Here is a 23868-nt window from a genome sequence, read left to right on the forward strand (position 1 = left end):
ATCTGTGGGATGTGCTGAACAAACAAGTCCGATCCATGGAGGCTCCACCTCACAACTTACAGGACTTAAAGGATCTGCTGCAAACATCTTGGTGTCAGATACCACAGCACACCTTCAGGGGTCTAGAGGAGTCCATGCCTCGACGGGTCAGGCTGTTTTGGCAGCAAAAGGGGACCAACACAATATTAAGAAGGTGCTCATAATGTTATGCCTGATTGGTGTGTATGTGTGAGCAAAAAGTTTGGTATATATTTATACCTCTATTTCTAACATCTAAGAAAAGTTGAATGATTTTAGAGCCGTGTTATTGTGTCAAACAAACAGGAGAATGTAACTAATAGTTTCTCTCCATGTGCTTCTCACTGTATTGCTTTTACTTATCTGGAACTTTGCCGCTGCGCTTAAAGACATTGCTTTTTATTTTATGTGAAGCAGAGGGCTGCACTGTGTCAGGTTCATTCATCATGTTTATGAGCGTTTTCAGCTGTGATACAGAACTCAGCAGCTCCGCATCCAACAGCAACGTTAGAAAAAAGGTTCAATGGGGTTCTACAGGATTCCTGACTCAATTTTAAAGAACTTTTTATGCCAAAATGTTTCAACATAAAGACATACATCTCAAAAACCTATACCAAACCTCAATGTTGTTTTCAGGCTCTACTAGAACTTGCTTGAATGTTGATTATTCTCCTCATATTCTCCATTGTTGCAGCTCCTCTCTTCCCAGTCTGTCAGTAACGCTCTGTTTAGTTCCTGTCTCTATGAAGCCCCTCCTTCTGAAAAGCACAATGTGCTCTGATTGGTCGGCTGGAGCAGTGTGTTGTGGTGTGTTGAACTCAAACTCTTCTCATCAAATGATCTGAGCTGCTATTTTCTAGCTCTATACTTTTATTTAACATCTGAGACAAAACTGATACTGCAAGATAAGAGCTCCATTAGACACACATTGGCCTTATTCTCTTTTGTTTTAGAAGAGGTGAGATTTTATCCAGACGGGTATGTAAATAAACAGATGTTGAAAGCCCCGGAGAGAGATTAATGGCGTCCATTAACAGATTAATTAATGCATGAGCTGGTGATTAAACAGCGGCCAACTAAATCACTGCCTTTAACTGAAATAAACACTCATATTTAGCGAGAGACTGTTTCCCGGGGCTGAAGAAAGCTTCCTCTGGCACGACACTAAGTAATGCTGCTTTATGACGGGTCAGGTTAGATTGCAGAATTATTATTTTAAGCCTTAAAATGAAGACAAATTAGTTCTGAATATATTTTTTGTGGTAATATTGATCTACTGGAGCTCAATGGGATGTTTATGACCTTTTTATCACCATGCAACTCTCTAAATGTTTATGTAAATGGTGGCTTTAAAGTGTGACAGTAAAAGAAATACACACTAGTGTGTTTTTAGATAAATGTTGGTAACCTGAAATATATATATATAGTGTGTGTGTGTGTGTGTGTGTGTGTGTGTGTGTGTGTGTGGTAGATACCTATGCCAGGATTAAAGTTTATTGGTCACAGGCCTTGAGTCAGCATTTCTCTCCACTGCAACAGAGAGACAGGGAATTTATGGTCTCGGATCCACACTGAAGCTAAAAATCCTAATTTCCGTAAGTGCAAACGAGATTAATAAGCAATTATACAGTTTGTCTCAAACAATGTTAGATGTCTGGTGACTCCAGCAGAGATTTTGTTTAATCTATAGACTTTAGATGCACAGTCTTAGGGTGAAAGTCCTCACAGATCCGAGGGTTCAGTGAGTTAATGCAGCTCAGCTCACTCTAAATATGGACTCCATTAACCTCATTATGTTTTTCATGGTTGATATACTTCTGTTTATGGCTTTAAGAGCTATTCCCAATGTATCTAAATTACACATTGACTTTCAGAGGGTCAACCTTTTAAAGGATAGGTATAATTTCTATAGGCCAAATTTGGGGCGTGATTAGTTAAAGGGATAGTTCACCCATGATTTACTCACCCTCAAGCCATCCTCTATATGATCTTCTTTCAGATGAACACAATCGGAGATATATTTAAAAATATCCTTAGACCTTAAGGTTTATAATGGTTGTGAATCGGGGGCACATTTTGAAGTAAAAAATAATGCATTCATCCATAAAAAAGTAATCCATACGACTCCAAGGGGTTAATAAAGGCCTTCTAAAGAGAAAAAATGCATTTTTGTAAGAAAAATATCCTTATTTAAAACTTTATCAATTCAAATAACTATAGCTTCAACGGATGACCGTACACAGAATGTGCAAGTCGATTTGCGGCAGAAGAGTATCCTTTGACCTGATGCACAATGTAATGACGAACAAGGAGCAAAACAAATCACCGGTCACAGGTTAGAAGTCTAAAACGATCATTTTTTAAGAGAAATGTCAGAGGATTTCGATATACAAGAAGAGGAGCTTGAATTTGTTGCACAGCCCTATTTGTTATTTGAATTTATAAACTTGTAAATATGGAATTTTTCTTACAAAAATGTATCGCTTCGCTTCAGAAGGCCTTCATTAACCCCCTGAAGTCGTATGGATTATTTTTTTTATGGATGGATGCAATATTTTTGGCTTCAAATGCGGCCCCCCCCATTCACAACCATTATAAACCACTGGAGGACTAAGGATATTTTTTTAATATATCTCCGATTGTGTTCGTCTGAAAGAAGATTGTCATATACACATATGGCTTGAGGGTGACTAAATCATGGGATAATTTTCATTTTTGGGTGAACTATCCCTCATAATCCAACTTTTGGCGTCGCCTGCACAGTAAACGAATCTCAACCATTAAAAAAAAAAATTTGCTTGTTTTGGCAATATATTCTCAATAGACTGTAAAAGTACCAATCGTGATGGAAAACGAATGCGTCTTTTTAGTTCATGATAGTTATGCAGGTAAAAATATGCACTCTAATCTTCATGTTTAAGGGTTACTTAAATGTGGTTGAAACGTTGCAGATAAATCTGTTCTGTCAATACACAGTAAAAAGTGAAGTCGTACAGTTAATGACGGGTTTATTTCTACCTGTTCCGACCTTAAAGTGTGAAATCCTATCATTTGAATAGGAATTAGCGCTATCGGGATTTTTGCACGACATCGGGAAAGTTCCGTATATGCAGATTTCGATCGTGTTCAAATTCGCCACTTTGACCAACAGAAAGCTGCTTGTTTGAAAGCGAATTTTGTGTGAGTGGTGCTTCACATATTACTATAATATTAATAATAGACTAGCATTTTCAGCAAAATTTCGCTAATGTGTCTGCTCTAAAGGGGACCTATTATACCTCAATTTTTCAAGATGTAAAATAAGTCTCTGGTGTCCCCAGAGTGTGTATGTGAAGTTTTAGCTCAAAATACCCCACAGATTTTTTATAGCATGTTAAAATTGCCACTTTTTGAGGTTGAGCAAAAACGCACCATTTCTGTGAGTGCCCTTTAAATGCAAATGAGCTGCTGCGCACGGCCTAAGAGGGCGGAGCTTCAAGAGCTGATTCTCCAGTGTCAGGTGTCAGTCAACTACGAATATATGCTGCTTTGAGATAGAACAGGTATAGTTTAGTTTAATTACGGTTATACCTTATATTTTGACTTCTTGTTTTTATCCACTATATTAGTACAAGCCTGTTGACCCCGTTCGACTTTACTGATGAGTTTTATAACGTTTATTGTACTTCACACAAAAGATGAAGCGTCCGTTTTCACTCTAGAAAATCATTGCATGAGCTTAATAAAACACAGTGCAAGTGTGCATTAAAATATTATCCATAAACTCTCACTCTCTCCCTTGCATTATCATCAACATACACAGCGAAGTACACAGAAACACTCGTTACAACTAACAGTAAACAAATATATAAAGACCTTATGCCTTTTCAGGTGGTGCTTAATAAACTGGTAAACTTTATATCTTTAAATCAACTCCGATGAACTGTAATAAAGTGCTCTCACCTTCATTACTGCCGTATCCAGTATCACTCTGGAGACTGTAAGCTGGATCATGAACAGATTACTGATCTATCCTTGAGTAACGACTTTTTAGCACAACCTCTGTTTTGTATTGTCTCTTTGTATTGACATTAGTTCACAAAGCAGTCCAGTGTGAAATGATTTGCACGAATTTCGGTAGAGTTGAGGGAGCATTGTATTCGAAAACAAAATGAATCCACCTCGTCTTCAGTGGCTCAGATTTCGGGAATAAATGGAGAGAGCTATGTGGATTAATCCATCCAGCTACAGAACACCTAAAACGCTTGGGAGACGTTCTCGTCAGTGCAGCAATGGCGGACTGTGTACAACTCGCTGTGAACTCGCTCAGGGCGGTTCTACGTTCAAACAGAAGCGTCTGTCAACATCCGTGGGCGGGGCCTGTGGCTAAAGTGACGTCACACTGCCAGGAACGTGCAAACGGCTTGTTCTGAGACACTGCTTATGATTTATGGGGATTAAAAAAATGGAGTGGTTGGATTTTTATCATTATAGGGTGTTTGTGTACACACACTGCCAACACACATTTATATCCAAACACCATGCAAAAGTGAATTTTGCATAATAGGTTCCCTTTAAAAATGACTTTGGTTGGCATGCTATTCAGGTTACTTAAGTCATATTATTTGCTATTTTACACTTATTAAACCAGATTACCTAACACAACATTTTCATATTGCTCTCTTAAAAATAAAGTTTCCAAAAAAGGGGTTTTCACAGCAATGCCATGCATGGAATAATCACTTCTGGTTCCACAAAGAACCATTTTTTTTTCACTATAAGGAACATTTTGTTTAATGGAAAGGTTCCATGGATGTTAAAGGTTCTTTATGGAACTAAAGAACCTCTATCCGCTGCGAAAATACCTAGCTAATCTATAATGCAATAGGAACCTAAAATGATTTGTTAACGGTCATGATATATTGATGTATTCTCCCGTGAGTTCTATTCAAATGTGAATGCTCCTCTCTCTCTCTCTCTCTCTCTCTCTCTCTCTCTCTCTCTCTCTCGGGTTCGGGAGGGGGTTTGTGGAGTGCTGTGCTCCTCTTCGTCTTCAGCACCCTTTTGTTTCTGATCTCTCCTCCAGTAGACGGAGGCGCCGCTGCGGAGAGACCGGCGTCAATCTGCGCGTGTCTCGTCCGCGGACGTACCCGGTGCTTGTCATTGCCTTACCATCGGAAACTGTTCAAGAGCATTTTGCAGCTTCATTGGTGGAGTTCAATTCATTTCATGTGACTGAAGTTCCAGCAGACTCGGATGAGATAGGCTCTTTCTCCGCCAGAGGCACCGGAGCATCCGCACTTCGGTTCGGTTCTGCTCAGCTGATCTTCCTCCATTCAGCCGGTGAGGACTCGTACTCTGAGCTCTGACAACTTCAACAACTCCAGGTGAGAGGACACTTCATATCATAACCTCATATTACTTGCGGGTTCTATCATTATCTCATTAATCGGGTCTTTGCATCATTATCATATTACTTGCGGGTTAATAGCAGTAGACATACAGCTGTAGGGGGTTTGGTGGATGTCTGATATTTCAAATCCGATTTAACCATCTAGATGTCTGTAATCTCATACAAATCGGTTTGGACAGCATGCTGTAATCTCTGCTTGCATGACTTGATGTTGTGAATGTGGAAATATTGCGCCTTCTTTGTGGGAGATTCGTGGTGCATGCCACAAGAAACTCGGATTGATGTGCATTGATTGAAAGAGCCTCATCTATTTACATTTATTTTTTTTCATTAGCTAGAACATTATTAGCGTTTTATCATAAACTATGCAACATATCTTGGCTCTTAAGTATTTGATATTTTCTCTTTTGTAAGTTGCTTTGGATGAAAGTGACTGCTAAATGCATGAATGAAAATGTGGTTAAAAACAACCCAAGTTGGGTTGAAAATTGAAATGAACCCAGAATAGGTTGGAAATTAAAAATCAGACACATAATTACTAGAGGCAACAATAATAATCAAAAGGTGAACATTTATTAATAACCAATTTAATAAATGTTTATTGTTTAATTATTATTCATTAAACTTGTTAAAATTGTTAAATGTTCATTTATTAAACATATTAATAAATGTTAATTTCCAAGATACTTTGGGTTCATTTTAAGTGAGCAATACAGTAATTTTTAAAAGTTAAATAAAACTACCTAAATAAAACATTTAACCCAACCGCTGGGTTAAAACAGCCCAATCACTGGGTTAAAACAACCCAAATGCTGGGTTAAAACAGCCCAATCACTGGGTTAAAACAGCCCAATCACAGCCCAATCACTGGGTTAAAACAGCCCAATCACTGGGTTAAAACTAGGTTAAAACAACCCAAATGCTGGGTTAAAACAGCCCAATCACTGGGTTAAAACAGCCCAAATGCTGGGTTAAAACAGCCCAGTCAACCCAAATGCTGGGTTAAAACAGCCCAATCGCTGGGTTAAAACAACCCAAATGCTGGGTTAAAACAGCCCAATCGCTGGGTTAAAACAACCCAAATGCTGGGTTAAAACACCCAATGGGTTAAAACACCCCAATCACTGGGTTAAAACTACCTAAATGCTGGGTTAAAACAGCCCAATCACTGGGTTAAAACACCCCGATCACTGGGTTAAAACAACCCAAATGCTGGGTTAAAATAGCCCAATCGCTGGGTTAAAACAACCCAAAAGCTGGGATAAAACAGCCCAATCACTGGGTTAAAACAACCTAGTCGCTGGGTTAAAACAACCCAAATGCTGGGTTAAAACAGCCCAGTCACTGGGTTAAAACAGCCCAATCGCTGGGTTAAAACAACTCAAATGCTGTGATAAAACAGCCCAATCACTGGGTTAAAACAACCTAGTCGCTGGGTTAAAACAACCCAAATGCTGGGTTAAAACAGCCCAGTCACTGGGTTAAAACAGCCCAATCGCTGGGTTAAAACAACTCAAATGCTGGGTTAAAACAGCCCAATCACTGGGTTAAAACAACCTAGTCGCTGGGTTAAAACAACCCAAATGCTGGGTTAAAACAACCCAAATGCTGGGTTAAAACAACCTACATGCTGGGTTAAAACTGAGTTAAAACAACCCAAATGCTGGGTTAAAACAGCCCAGTCTCTGGGTTAAAACAGCCTAATCACTGGGTTTGTCCGTTTTCAACCCAACTTGGGTTGTTTTTAACCCAGCATTTTTTTTTTTTTTTGAGTGTATCTTTTGAAATAATCACTTTAGCAAACCCAGTGATTGGGCTATTGTTGCCTCTAGTGATCATGTGTCTGATTTTTAATTTCCAACATACTTTGGGTTCATTTTAAGCCAGACATACAGTCATTTTTAAACAATAGTTGGGTTAAATAAAACTACCCAGCATGTTGGGCAAACATAACCCAACCACTGGGTCAAAACAACCCAATTACTGGTTTTGTCCATTTTCAACCCAACATGGGTTGTTTTTAACCCAGTGTGTAGATTAGTATACAAGCCGCAGAAGTGGAATGCAGAAAAAGATAGAATAATACAGTAAAAGTTATAAGAAATGTCAAAATCACACAATTGCATTGCAAGTCGCAAGATTTTGCAGGATGTGCATTTAAATGTTTAGTCAAGTTAAAATCAAAGCAAGTGAAACACCATAAAAATACTACATAAAAATGTGCTTCCTTTTGTAATACTCTCTATGGTTCCCTAAGGCAACGACTGCATGTCTCAGAGCTCAGATCAGTTTATTTATGTTGCTGTTTTCATCTTGTACAGATGTAAATATCTGCTTATGAATGCTCTCGCTGCTCCTTTATAGCAGAAGAGAGATATCAGTGTCCGTGAGCCTCAGTAAGTGTGTTCGACAGTTCCAGGCGAGAGGTATAGGCTAAGATCTTGTTCCCTTTGGCAGCTTTACTGAAGTTGCTTGAGATCAAAAAGTCCCCTGCAGCTGCGGGCAATTTATTATTCATCCCGGCACCTCTTCACAGCCTCGTCGGCCATGAGGGCGCTCTTCAGACCCACTGACCGCGGTGCTGTGACATCATAATCACGGGCGGCTCAGACAGCTGCCAGGATTCTCCATAAGTATTTCCTTCGGGATTGTCTGCAGCTTGTGATTTTCTCAAGCTCGGGCCCAAATTGACGTGCGGCTTTAGAAGACCACAATGAGAGGTTAGGGTGAAAATAAGAGGATTAATGGTGATGGATTTATTGGTGGTGTTTTAGGGGTAAAGGGAGCCGAGGGTGAACGGGTCGGGGCGATCCGAGAGAAATCAGGGCTCGAGGTCAGGTGTTATGTATAGTTCACAAATCTGATCAATCTGGTCAGCCTTTGTGTTTCAGCGACTGATCGATGCAGTACGAACCCCTCTTTCTTTCTCTTTTTTTTCACACACATTTTCATTTAGATTTAAATTGTAGCAGTTTGACTGACATTTATAGAACTACTATACATATGAAAATATATAAAATGAAGACTCTCTCTCTCTCTCTCTCTTCTCCTGCAGCTGTCTGCGTCTTTGTCCTCTTAAACACCCCGTCTGTTCAAAAATCAGCTCAATACAATGTCAGAGAGGCTCTTATCCAGCTGTATGTCCACTTCATGACACTCACCGCTCTCTCTCTCTCTCTCGCACAGAGCCTATGTGAGCACTGAAAACACTCATTGACAGTCTATATTGTCTATATAGTCTATAGGTAATATAGATTCCATTGAGACTGACATTACAGCATTGTGACATTATTTTCATGACATTTAAACACCCTCCATTTCTCATTGCCATATTGCAAAAAATAATTATATATTTTTTACATTTTAAAATATTTAGCAAATCATGATGGTAGTTGGGCTGCATTTAAATATATTTAAAAAAATAATTGTGTCCAAACTAAATGGGTTTCTTTATTGTATTGTTACAATAATATTTTTTTTTGTTTTGTTTTGCATTAATTTAATGAGAATTTGCGGCAAATGTGCTTAATTGTCTTAAATACTATCATATGATTTTGTGGCAATCTACAATCTAAAAAATGCTGGGTTAAAAACAACCCAAGTTGGGTTGAAAATGGACAAACCCAGCAGTTGGGTTAAATGTTTGCTCAACCTGCTGGGTAGTTTCATTTAACTCAACAATTGTTTAAAAATTACTGTATTTCTTGCTTAAAATGAACCCAAAGTATGTTGGAAATTAACATTTATTAATATGTTTATTAAATGGACATTTATTAATAAGGTTAATGATTAACATGTATTAAATTGCTTATTAATAAATGTTCACCTTTTGATTATTATTGTTGCATCTAATTATGTGTCTGATTTTTAATTTCCAACCTATTCTGGGTTAATTTTAAGCCAGACATATAGTCATTTTTAAATAATAATTGAGTTAAATAAAACTATCCATGTTGGGCAAACATTTAACCCAACCGCTGGGTTTGTCCATTTTCAACCCAACTTCAAAATCATAATAGCTTAATGGCATAAAAAATGTCTTTATGTAAAATATAATTTTAGATTTCGGGGTGGATTATGACTTGGATTTAGCATGGATATATCACCTGGATTTTGAATGTTTTAAAAATATCATAATTGCTCTGATTTGGCTGATATTGAAAGTGAAAAATATAGATTTTTTTCCAGTTCAAAAATACCATATTTCTAAAGTACACTGTAAATAATTATTTATCTAAGTTGTTGTCTATGTTTTCCAATAAAATAAAAAAATTCCAATAAAAGTCTTTCTACTTCAAAATTTCACATGTAATTCAATGTGTTATGGAAATCCTACACCAGATTTAGCCACATTGTTAGCCTCTTTTTATTGTGCATAAAAATTTCTGATTTCACCTGAAGCATGTAAAACTTAGAGCCTTATTGTGAATTATTCATTGGTCTGTATTGTGCGTTCATGACCTTAGTGTCCTTTATAAGACACGTTTCTCAGTGTTTGTGTGACAGTGGCTGTTTGCTCAGAGCTTAGTCTGTATTTGCCGTTAAGTCCTTCATCTCCATGGATCAGCAGCTGATGAAGTGATGTGGACGTGATGTTTCTTTAACAAACACGCTGCTGTTCTGGGTTTAAACACTCTGCTGTATTGATTGGTTTATTCTGCTGACCATCTGCATACTGGACTTTCTGCAGTGGAGCGTAGAGGTGGTTTAACTAAGCAGAAATGAGCATCAAGTGCAACTAAACAACTGAAATGTGCCTCATTAGTGGTGTTTAAGTCAAGCTTCACTATCACCGTTGTTCATCTTTATTGTTAGTGATTTGTACAAACCCCTAACACTAAGTCTTGGACTCATTACATGAACAATACCTCAGAGTGTGGCTTGTTGGAATTACTCTTCTAAATGATGAGATGTACGTTTGTATTTACCAACAATTTCGCACATACATGAACAGAGCAAAATATCAAAGAATATCTTTTTAGTTGGACTTAGCATCTGCAAAGTAACGCCCTGGCAACCACCCACACAACCCAACAACTGCATAGCAACTCTCTTGCAACCACCTACAATGCCCTACCAACTGCAAAGCAACTCTCGAGCAACTACATAGCAATTCTCTGGCATCCACCCACAGTGCCCTAGCAACTGCATAGCAATGCCCTGGCAACTACCCACAACAACCTAGCAACTGCATAGCAACACCCTGGCAACCACCCACAATGCCCTAGTAACTGCAAAGCAGCACTCTAGCAACTGCATAGCAATGCCCTGGCAACCACCCACAATACCCTAGCATCTGCATTGCAATACCCTGGCAACCACCCACAATGCCTTAGCAACTGAATAGCAATGCCCTGGCAACCACACACAACACCCTAGCAGCTGCATAGCAACACCCTGGCAACCACCTACAATGCCCTACCAACTGCAAAGCAACACTCAAGCAACTGCATAGCAATTGTCTTGCAACCACCCACAGTGCCCTAGCAACTGCATAGCAATGCCCTGGCAACTACCCACAACACCCTAGCAACTTCATAGCAACACCCTGGCAACCATCCACAATACCCGAGCAACTGCATAGCAACACCCTGGCAACCACCCACAACACCCTAGCAGCTGCATTGCAACACCCTGGCAACCACCTACAATGCTCTACCAACTGCAAAGCAACACTTTAGCAGCTGCATAGCAATTCTCTTGCAACCACCCACAGTGCCCTAGCAACTGCATAGGAATGCCCTGGCAACTACCCACAACACCCTAGCAACCACCCACAACACCCTAGTAACTTCAAATCAACACCCTGGCAACAACCCACAATGCCCTAGCAACTGCATTGCAACACTCTAGTAACTGTGTAGCAATGCCTTGGCAACCACCCACAACATCCTAGCAACTGCAAAGCAACACCCTGGCAACTGCATAGCAACACCCTGGCAACCACCCACAACACCCTAGCAACTGCAAATCAACACCCTGGCAACAAAACACAATGCCCTAGCAACTGCATTGCAACACTCTAGTAAGTGCGTAGCAATGCCTTGGCAACCATCCACAACATCCTAGCAACTGCAAAGCAACACCCTGGCAACCACCCACAATGCCCTAGCAACTGCTTTGCAACACTCTAGCAAGTGCGTAGCAATGCCTTGGCAACCATCCACAACATCCTAGCAACTGCTTGGCAACACCTTGGCAACCACCCACAACACCCTAGCAGCTGCATTGCAACACCCTGGCAACCACCTACAATGCTCTACCAACTGCAAAGCAACACTTTAGCAACTGCATAGCAATTCTCTTGCAACCACCCACAGTGCCCTAGCAACTGCATAGCAATGCCCTGGCAACTACCCACAACACCCTAGCAACTGCATAGCAACACCCTGGCAACCACCCACAACACCCTAGCAACTTCAAATCAACACCCTGGCAACAACCCACAATGCCCTAGCAACTGCATTGCAACACTCTAGCAACTGTGTAGCAATGCCTTGGCAACCACCCACAACATCCTAGCAACTGCAAAGCAACACCCTGGCAACTGCATAGCAACACCCTGGCAACCACCCACAACACCCTAGCAACTGCAAATCAACACCCTGGCAACAAAACACAATGCCCTAGCAACAGCTTTGCAACACTCTAGGAACTGCGTAGCAATGCCTTGGCAACCACCCACAACATCCTAGCAACTGCAAAGCAACACACTGGCAACTGCATAGTGACACCCTGGCAACCACCCACAACATCCTAGCAACTGCAAAGCAACACCCTGGCAACTGCATAGTGACACCCTGGCAACCACCCACAACACTTTAGCAGTGTGGTAAGTTTTACTTGGGCAAATGCCACATATTTATTTCAGAAAAAGTAAAAAGCACAGAAACAAGCACACACTTGTAACCTTTGTGTGCAAACACAGGAGCTTCTCAAGAACACTGTCGGCTCGTGGTTCTTCAGTGAGTCTCATGCATAATTAATCGTGTCTGGATGTGTGTAGGTTCACAGGAGGGTCTTTGGCAGCCGGCCAGACACACGACAACTCGGGCACACCATCAGAAACACGTCTGTCGCCTCCAGAACCTTTCAACATTATTCTGTGGTTATTTTGTAATGCATATGCTTTCGACATGATAATTCAACCATTTACTCACCATCATGTGCTCTAAACCCATATGAGTTTCTTTCTTCCACAAAAGGAGACATTTTGAAGAATGTTCACACTGCTTTTTTCCATACAATCCATGGTTCCTTGTCGCTGTTGCCATTGGCTTGCTCAGTTGGGGTTTAGAAGACAATTAGTGTTCAATATTAAATAAAGACACTATTGTCTTTTGTAGAGCTTGAATTGAATTGGTTTCATAATTGATGAATTTCACAACATTATCACTGTTATTTTCCTGTTTATTAATGTAAAGCTGCTTTGAAACAATGTAGTGTTGTAAAATTTTGTATCGTTTTATAAGTGCTATATAAATAAATGTGACTTGACGTTAATGAAAGCAGAATAGGATGGGCTCCAAAAATGACAGAACTGTGAAAGTACCATACAAATATTTACTCACGCAACCTAAATACGATTTTAGAGCTACGAGGAGAAGGTTTTCAGTGTTTGCGGCTTACATTTCTGTTGTATGAATATTTGAAGACTTGAAATATATCGTCGCTGTTGGGCAGAAACTTTGTATCTCCAAAACTCTGCTTTTCAAGAAATGTAATGGCTTTTTAGGGGAGAGTGGGGTAAGATGAGCCATTTTTTACTTATGTGGTCCAAGATAAAGGAAAATGAGGCAGAAGTACAATGAAAGTATCTAAAGTAATTTCAGGATGTTTCCTATCATTTTAAATGATTGGAATATATCTATGACAAAGGGTTCTAAAAATATGGCTTCTTATAAAAAAAAGTGTTCCTGTGGCTCAATTTACCCCAGGTTAGGGGTAAGTTGATCCGAGTCAGTAGGTGTGTGTGTAAACTGACCATCTAACTGAATCTGAATCAAACTTCAAATGTGAAATTGTAATTTACCTCTTTTAAAAACGAATTTAATAATCAAATTTCCTTTTACAAATATTCATATTTCTTTTCTTAAAGCTAACTTAAACAACATAAAACTAAACAAATGAAGTTGAAATTTCAATATCTTTAATTGTTTGCATTTCTGAAACAATAAGTTGAACACCAAAGTTGTAACCTTCCCATAAAACAGACTAAACAGAGAGTTTGTTGAGTAAAATTAAATAAAAATGAAATTAGAATGAATAAATAAATGTCACATATGAATAAAAGTGCCTTATGGTGGTGTAAGTTAAAACACTTGGCTCAATTTACCCCACAGCATTTGGCTCACTTTGCCTCAGAGCTGCCATTTTGGCTTCAGGCTAATATTTAACTAAATGATTTGCATGGTTTTATATGTAAATCACCAATATGCATCATAAATATTTTTAGACCTGGACAAATTTGCTTTGTTGTATCAGCCATTACATCTGTTATGCCAAAATTTTACTTCGACAAGCCAAAAACAGGTTTTAAAGTAAATGGCTGCCTTCCCAATGTGCTTCTCCTTTTCACAGTCTGGCAGAAATGATGGGTGGTTCCCAAAATATATGGTCACATGACAATAAATGTGTATTGCTGCCAAGATACAGGGGGTGGGTCAACTTACCCACTGGCTCATCTTACCCCACTCTCCCCTACTGGCTGTGACTCGACAACAAATGCACTTCTCCGCTCCTCAAACACATAAAACATGAGTCTTTATATATATATAGTGTTTCTTGAGTAAAGAAAACACAGTACTTGTTCAAACAAACAGTTCTTTATTTACCATTGCATTGCAAACAAGCAGAAACGGTCCATGATCCTCCATTCATGATAGAGGCGGGAGGAGTTACAAGTTTTGACTGACAGTTTGAGAATCCAATGGAGTTGCAAGCTCTCTTTAATACTGTTCATTGGTTTGGCAAAACCCACAGAAAAACAAGACGGCTGACCAATAGTAATGATTTATGAAAAGAAATAAAAATGATACCAGTTTTCTGCCCAATCTTATGGACAGTGTTTTTATTTTGTCTTTTTTGAGCTTGAAGGCCATTTTATTCTTTAATTTGGTGGAAAACAGCTCTCCATGAATAAAGTCTTACAGGTTTGGAACAACATGAGAGTGAGTAAATGATGGCATTATTTTTTATTTCTGCATTAACTAACTCTGGAAAATGTTCTCAGGCTGTGAAATCCTTTTTGAAAGCACAATTTTTAACATGATTATGCATTTTATGTGGATAGTGAAATCAACCCCATGCGTTGACTCATTGTAGAGGACCGCTGCGCACACATGCAGAATCTTCTGATAATGTTTGTCAAAGTTCACGCTGGTTTAATTAAGTTAAACATCAGTTCATTAATACACGCTGAATCACCGCTGGGCTGAAAAAGCAGTTTACTTTTAAAACTTCTGAGAAGTTTGTAGAATAAACCTTTATTGCTCAGACTGAAACTGACCAATGAAATTTTGATTGATTGCACAATTTGGTTTTGGAAAAGAGTTTGATCCTTTAAACCTCTAGAGGAGGCATATTTGAAAAGCAGGAGACTTTAGCAAAAGGCTCCATTGCCATCCCTTTAATCTCATTACCGTCTAGAAGAATCTACTTAGATTGTATAGAGATCTAATTTGTGATTTTTCTTTCCTATATGGGATTGTGGGTAAATTGGTGTTGCTCTGCTGCAGGGCGTCTAGTTCAATAGAAGTCATGAAGGTTTGAATGCGTTCGAGATCAGACCAACCCAGACAACAGCCGTACTGCATGCGTGCATGCAGAGTATACCGTAAATGAGGTCTGGGAATAGAAGTCATCCCTAAGAACATTTGTCTTCTCCTTAGTTTAACACCTTTATTTCTGTACGCTGCTTACGGTGCATGAGAGCATTACTCTGGGAATAGCCTGTGAGTTTTTGATCTAGACATATCATATTCATGAGATAATTGGAAATTATCAGCTTCCTTTATAAGCAGCAAGAGATACATTCACACATATCATATCAAACTGCCTTGTTCTTGGCATGTTCCTCTCGAGGATGCATGTGTCTTTTGTGTTTTCACGCTACAGTTAATGCTGGTTTGACACCTTTTTAACCCTGGGTTAATTAACATTTCGCACTTTTGAAATAATCGTGCTTTGTATAGTTGCACAAACTTTCTGTGTCAGTGTTTGAAAAACATTTTAATTAACTGATGTATGCTGTGTTTAGTGGTTGTCCTGTATATTGGTTTTAACTGCATTGATAGTTGCTTTTTTGAAAGTGTAGTGATGAAGCAGGATTAGTTCATAATTTCCTCACCTCCATGTCATCCAAGATGTTCATGTCTTTCTTTCTTCAGTCGAAAAGAAATGAAGGTTTTTGAGGAAAACATTCCAGGATTTTTCTCCATATAGTGGACTTCACTGGGGTTCAACGGGTTGAAGGTCCAAATGTCAGTTTCAAAGAGCTCTACATGATCCCAGACGAGGAATAAGAGTCTTATCTAGATAAACCATCGCTCATTTTCTAAAAAAATAAACATTTATATACTTTTTAAGCCACAAATGCTCGTCTTGCACTGCTCTGCGATGCTCCACGAATTACATAAACATGTTGGAAAGGTCAAATAAAGATAAATGAACTCTTTCCCCATCATTGACGGAATTTTCTGGCAATCCATGTTTTCACTGTTATACGGTAGGGGGCGCTATTACACATCTTCAGAATCTCCAGATCAAAACACAGGCGAAGAAGAAGCAGAAACAAGCGACAGAACGCATCGTCAAACATTAAACAGCATATAAATCAAAACTGCCTAACGTTACTGAATGAAATATCGATCCATGAAGAGGAAGCGACCGTGAAGCTTGATGGACTCGATCTACTCCATCTGTGTTTTGATCATCGATCGAATGCAATTTTCTCAGCTTTTTGTTCAAAATGTTTCTTTTTATGAAACTTACCCACATTTAAGAGTTGATAAAGAAAGAATGATTGAGGCTAGAATAAAATGTTTTTTTTTTTTTTTCATTTAAAAGCAGACGCTTTGCTCTTTCTTTTGATATATTGTATTGTTCAGATATTCATACAACAAAAGTTTTACCAAAATGATCAATAATGCTGGCGCTGGCTGGCAACTTAAAAATAAATAAATAAAAACTCTGTTGGGGAAAGAGTTCAATTGGATGTGAAATTTGAAAAAAAGAAGAAAAAAACAAAATTGATTTAACTCAGAGTTAATAATGTAGCTGTAGTTTTCAGTATGAGAAGCCCATGTGACTGTGTTTCAGCACTGGACAGCTCCGGTGTGTCAGAGGGATTCTCACTTATACACACACACACACACACACACACACACACACACACACACACACTCAATTTCAAGAAAAATTCCTTGTGTGTGTAAACATTCTTGCCAATAAATTTCATTCTGATTCTAAAAAGCATTGCAAAAAAAGACAAAACTGTCTTTATTTGTATGTGCAGTTTAGTATCTTTTTCTATCATTGATAATGACTCTCACTAATGTAATCCCATTTCACAAGAAAAGGAACCTGCTATTATTCTCCAACATCTTTGTCTTTAATTGCAGCTCCTTTAGCGCTCGCTCCGTCGGTCCGCAGGAGGTCTTTCCCAGCCCCCCTCAGCCTTTCACCATAGACGTGTTATGGGCAGTTAATGAGAGAGAGAGAGAAACAGTCGAACAAAGGAAGGGCTCTCAGTTTCTTTGTGTTTATAGTCTGTTCTCCTCACGTGACACGTAGACAGACGCTGATATCGAGTGCCTTCAAGCGTATTTTGGTTGCTAAAGCAGCAGAATTTGTGTTTTTCTGTTCACTTACAGAGGCAGATGTGTGCAAACGTGATCATTAAAAAGTAGTAATTTGGAAATTGCATGTAAATTTCCTGTTTTTATTATTTAAATAACCTAATATTTCATATATTAGGTTGCATGAATGAAAGGGTTCAGATCAGATAAAATCATCTGTAAGTCTGTCATCAGAACGTTTACACTTTTATCTTTAGTTTTATCATTTTTAATGCCAGTTTTTTAATTAACAATTAAATATTAATTTATATATATGTAATATTCTCAAATAACATTTATTTGTACTAATAATATTTAATAATTATTATAAAAATATTTTAAATTATAACATTACAGTTGTTTTCTCTATAAAATCCTATTTTGTATCTTTTTTTAAATTACACAGTAAAAATTTTTGTCAGGTAACATGCAAATTATTAATTTTTATAAATATATTTTGATTTATAACATTACAATTGTTTTCTTTATAGAATCATTTTTGTATATATATATTTTTTTTAAAAATTACATAGTAAAAATATTTTGTCAGGGAGCATGCAAATTTATTTAATTTATTTAAATTTATTTCTATAATTTAACATGACTAAATTAGCCTGAATATATTAGATTGCACAATATAAAATCATCTGTAAGTCTGTCAACAGAACATTTACACTTTTTACAAAAGTCTGTTTTATTTTGCTATCTTTAGTTTCATCATTTTCAAACATTTTTAATGCTATTTTTTTTTATTATGAAAAATATTATTTTTTATATATTTAATATTCTCAAATAACATTTATTTGTACTAATAATATTTAATAATTATAATAAATATATTTTAATTTATAACATTACAATTGTTTTCTCTATAAAATCCTATTTTGTATCTTTTTTTTTTTTTTAAATTACACAGTAAAAATTTTTGTCAGGTAACATGCAAATTATTAATTTTTATAAATATATTTTGATTTATAACATTACAATTGTTTTCTTTATAAAATCCTATTTGTATTTTTTTTTAAATTACACAGTAAAAATATTTTGTCAGATAACATACAAATTATTAATTATAAATATATTTTAATTTATAACATTACAATTGTTTTCTTTATAGAATCCTATTTTGTATCTTTTTTTAAAAAAATACATAGTAAAAATATTTTGTCAGGGAGCATGCAAATTTATTTAATTTATTTAAATGTATTTCAATAATTTAAATTGACTAAATCAGCCTGAATATATAGATTGCACAATATAAAATCATCTGTAAGTCTGTCAAAAGAACATTTACACTTTTTACAAAAATCTGTCTTGTTTTGCTATCTTTAGTTTCATCATTTTCAATCATTTTTAATGCTATTTTTTTTAAATTATGAAAAATATTATTTTTTATATATTTAATATTCTCAAATAACATTTATTTGTACTAATAATATTTAATTATTATAAATATATTTTAATTTATAACATTACAATTGTTTTCTCTATAAAATCCTATTTTGTATCTTTTTTTAAATTACACAGTAAAAAATTTTGTCAGGTAACATGCAAATTATTAATTTTTATAAATATATTTTGATTTATAACATTACAATTGTTTTCTTTATAGAATCATATTTTGTATATATATATATATATATATATTTTTTTTTTTTTAAATTACATAGTAAAAATATTTTGTCAGGGAGCATGCAAATTTATTTAATTTATTTAAATGTATTTCAATAATTTAAATTGACTAAATCAGCCTGAATATATTAGATTGCACAATATAAAATCATCTGTAAGTCTGTCAAAAGAACATTTACACTTTTTACAAAAATCTGTCTTGTTTTGCTATCTTTAGTTTCATCATTTTCAATCATTTTTAATGCTATTTTATTAAATTATGAAAAATATTATTTTTTATATATTTAATATTCTCAATATACATTTATTTGTACTAATAATATTTAATAATTATAATAAACATATTTTAATATATAACATTACAATTGTTTTCTTTATAAAATCCTATTTGTATTTTTTTTAAATTACACAGTAAAAATATTTTGTCAGGTAACATACAAATTATTAATTATAAATATATTTTAATTTATAACATTACAATTGATTTCTTTATAGAATCCTATTTTGTATCTTTTTAAAAAAAATACATAGTAAAAATATTTTGTCAGGGAGCATTCAAATTTATTTAATTTATTTAAATATATTTCAATAATTTAAATTGACTAAATCAGCCTGAATATATTAGATTGCACATATAAAATGATCTGTACGTCTGTCAACAGAACATTTACACTTTTTGCAATGGATATATTAATAGTCCGTCTTGTTTTGCTATCTTTAGTATACTATTTTAATGCCAGTTATTCTTTATTCACAATTAGCAATTAAAATAAATGAAATAATCCCTAATATTGTCAAATAACACTTATTTTTAATAATAATATTTAATAAGTATACAGATTTCTAATTAGTATAACCTTGCAATTGTTTTCCCTATCAAATCCTATTTTGTACATTATTTATTTTTTTCAGCCTTTATTATGTGCAATTATCTAAAATATGTGTTTCTTTTTCAGCAGACCTTAAAAAGCTGCAATAGAAATGTGTTAAGACGCAGAGTCTCACCACCACTGAGTGTGAACCCATATCCATATGCAGAAGACAATAGACGTTTACGGTTAGTTTGAGTCTCCCGGTATTCCAGAGAAACCATGGCAACCAGACAGCTGGTTAACACTCGGTTTTCCTTCCAGTTCACACTCAGATGCTCGGCACCTGCGACCGCTGGCTATATTAAGCTCGGCCGGCTCATATCTGTCCAAACACACAGAGTTATTGGTGTGTGGATTAAAACACATTTACTGTCTTACTATCTCTCTGGATTCATCGACTGATAGGCCTCTGGCTTAAAGCTTCATTATTTCATGTTTCTCCTCCTTCAGAGAAGATTCTTGTCTGTTGCTTTTGTACTCGTCTATGGTAAAGCGCTAAAGTAATTGGCCATGGAGCGGTTATGGCCACTGGCGAGACTTTGATCTGTTTGTTTCTCTGTAAAGATGCCTGACGCAGTTTTCTGTGTTGAATCGGCTCCAGCTGAGTTGAGAATTTAAAACTGTGCTTAATCGATCTGCATTTTATGTTAGGCTATATTTATATGAATACATATGCTGTAAGCATACAAAACATGCATGTCATTTCACATACAAAAATGCATGGTATCAAAAGTATTGTATTTGCAGAGTGTTTTGTCTATTATTGTTATTTTACTAATATTGCTAGCATATGTTTTTGAGTTTATTGTTGTTGTTTGTTAGTGTAATTCATTGGGCTTCCTTCATGAAACACGAGCGAAATGAGTTTCTGTGTAAATTTTTCATAAATGCAGTCTTGCGTAATCTTCCACATTTAATTTAATGTGCCAATTTATGAATGGTTGTGCTAAACATTTAAAGACAGCTTGGAAAAAAGCCGAAAGTTTGTTTTAAAAATAAATAAGCCTATGTTTTCTCTTTTTTTTGTACTAAAGTTTTACAGATATGAAAAAAGGGAGATGTATGTTTTAAACCTGAGCAGGTATAATGTGATATTCCTTTAGTTCTAAGTTGCATATTATAGAGCTGCACGATTCTCTCTATATATATATATTAGGTATGCAAAATATATATCGGCCACTGTATCGGCCGATATATGTTCATTTTTAATGTTATCAGCCAAATAAGAACATTTGGCCGATATATTAAAGCTGATAAATAATGGATTATTTCCTTCAGCTGAGACACTTCAGATGCACCCTGTTCACCATGATGGTTTTGAATTGTTTGAAATATTATTAAAATCACTTCAAAAAGAAAATACAGTTAAGTGCAACATGTGCAGCACAAGTCTGTCATATAAGCTACATAATATTATAAATGAGAACATTATAATTGTGTGTTTGGGACATGGCTTTTAATGCTGAGACTTTTGTTTTTGTAATCAGGCTCTCAAAAATTATATAAAAATTTGGATTTAGATTTATCGGCCAATATATCGGTTATCGGCTTTCAAATATAAAGAATTATCGGTTATCGGTATCGGCCAAAATTTCATATTGGTGCATATATACTTTTATATATACATTTTTAATTATTTATATATTTATTTTTGAGTGAATGATTCAATGACTCACTCATAAAGACTTCACTTGTTTTCATTACTGGATGAATCAGGGTTTTAATGAAGGAATGTCTCACTTTTAATGGCGAGACTTTTGTTTTTGTAATCAGACTCTCAAAAATTATATAAAAATTTGGATTTAGATTTATCAGCCAATATATCGGTTATCTGCTTTCAAATATAAAGAATTATCGGTTATCGGTATCGGCCAAAATTTTCATATTGGTGCATATATACTTTTATATATACATTTTTAATTATTTATATATTTATTTTTGAATGAATGATTCAATGACTCACTCATAAAGACTTCACTTGTTTCATTACTGGATGAATCAGGGTTTTAATGAAGGAATGTCTCACTTTTAATGGCGAGACTTTTGTTTTTTGTAATCAGACTCTCAAAAATTATATAAAAATTTGGATTTAGATTTATCAGCCAATATATCGGTTATCTGCTTTCAAATATAAAGAATTATCGATTATCGGTTATCCGTATCGGCCAAAATTTTCATATTGGTGCATATATACTTTTATATATACATTTTTAATTATTTATATATTTATTTTTGAATGAATGATTCAATGACTCACTCATAAAGACTTCACTTGTTTCATTACTGGATGAATCAGGGTTTTAATGAAGGAATGTCTCACTTTTAATGGCGAGACTTTTGTTTTTGCAATCAGACTCTCAAAAAGTATATAAAAATTTGGATTTAGATTTCTCAAAATAATAGCCAATATATTGTTTATCAGCTTTCAAATATAAAGAATTATTGGTTATTAGTATCAGCCAACATTTTCATATCGGTGCATCCTAGAGCTGTACGATTCTGATTAAATTGAGTTCTGACAGAGAATATAAAGTTTAGACAAAATGTTTATTGATGTAGTCTATTTAAAAATGTTAAAGTTTTAGAAATCAGGTTGAGTGAATGATTCAATGACTCACTCATAAATGCTTCACTTGTTTCATTACTGGATGAATCAGCGTTTTTGAACGAATCTCTTGAATGAATGATTCAGTGGCAAATACATTTTTTAACAATCACTTGTCACCACCTACTGGTGTAATGATGTAATTCATACAATCTTTATTTGAAGCATCAAGTTACTTTCAAAAGGTGATTTGCTCTATTTTGATCGTCACCATAGACATCAGTGTACTTCTGTGATAGTTTGAATAATTGTAACACAGAAATAATGTTTAATAGACAAAAAAGGTTTAATGGTTTAAAGGTATAAAAAAGGTTTAATCGACAGAGCCGAACCAATGGCATTTAGGAAGCGTGGGTGAGATTGCGATCTTTTAACGATCAATTGTGGAGCTGTAGCGTGTTATTTATGCAGCCGATTTTCTGCATGTTATTCTTGCAGGCTGCTGATGTTCATATACTCTGAGTAGAGTTGTAAACCCATTTGATTTACACCTACTTTAGTTTATCTGCTCTCAGTGAGAAAGATTTACGAGTCTCTTCATACAGCCTGAGTAATTCAGTCCTTCATCATCACCTTCAAACCGTGTGCTTCTACATGTGTCAGGTGTTCGGGGTCACATGATGCATGATAATTGAGAGGAAAAGGCAGTATTGAATCGATCTCTGCATTGACTTTTACATTTAGTGCATCTATTTAGTTATTTTGGCATTGTTTATAGCCTATATTATAATAGTGTTACGGTTAGGTTTTATTTTATATTTTCATTTTTCTTTTAGTTAAAGTTTTGATAATTTTGTCATGTACTTTACTAGTTTTAGTAATTTTAGTACTTTAACTTTCTCATTTTAATTTGTTTTAAAGTTTACGTTAGAGATGCACGATGTATCAGCCACCATATCGGTATATTTATAGATGTTTTTATTGTCATGGTTATCGGTACGGTATATTATTAAAGGCGACACAGTGAGATTACGGGGGTACGGGAGTTTCCATTAGATCTCATTGCTGTTTATTTGTAAGATGTGTGATTTGTCTTTCCTGTGGGTGGTTTTGACTCCCACAGACTTTCCTGCATGTAAATGTCAGCGCTGCTCCAGAACCGGATTAGATTTAGACTGGTTTGAATAGGAGAGACGCTTCATTCTGATGTGTGTGGGCATGTGAGATGAGAAGCGCTTTCATTCTGTCTGTCTAACTAACTCTCTCTGTCTGAGTGAGACAGAGCTGTAAATAGAGGCAGCATGTGATATACAGAGGGAATGGGAATATATATATATATATATATATATATATATATATATATAATAAAGCTGTCTGTTTTATATTATCATGAAAATGTAGCTTCACTCTGGAGAGTTTGATGGCATTTTGAAAGCTCCTGAGGTGTGTTGTGTTCGAGGTTATTTGTTGTTTTAATGTGTCCGTTACTCTTTGAGTCTGCAGAGGCATTAGAGTGGAGCGAAATGCTCATTAATGCTCATTATCTCTCATTATCTTCTCTCAGATGTGCTG

The 23868-nt window shown here is 35.8% G+C and overlaps 1 protein-coding gene across 1 annotated transcript in view; it reads left to right on the plus strand.

The window, feature by feature from the left end:
• Positions 1 to 5059: 5059 nt before the first annotated feature.
• Positions 5060 to 23868, plus strand: part of ncana (neurocan a) — a 99597-nt gene continuing 80788 nt past the window's right edge. Inside the window, exon 1 of the mRNA XM_048164072.1 lies at positions 5060 to 5384. The gene's annotated coding sequence lies outside the window, so the exon portion shown is untranslated. The remainder of the gene's footprint in view (positions 5385 to 23868) is intronic.

Source organism: Megalobrama amblycephala, linkage group LG17, assembly GCF_018812025.1.
Source record: "Megalobrama amblycephala isolate DHTTF-2021 linkage group LG17, ASM1881202v1, whole genome shotgun sequence".
NCBI lineage: Eukaryota > Metazoa > Chordata > Actinopteri > Cypriniformes > Xenocyprididae > Megalobrama > Megalobrama amblycephala.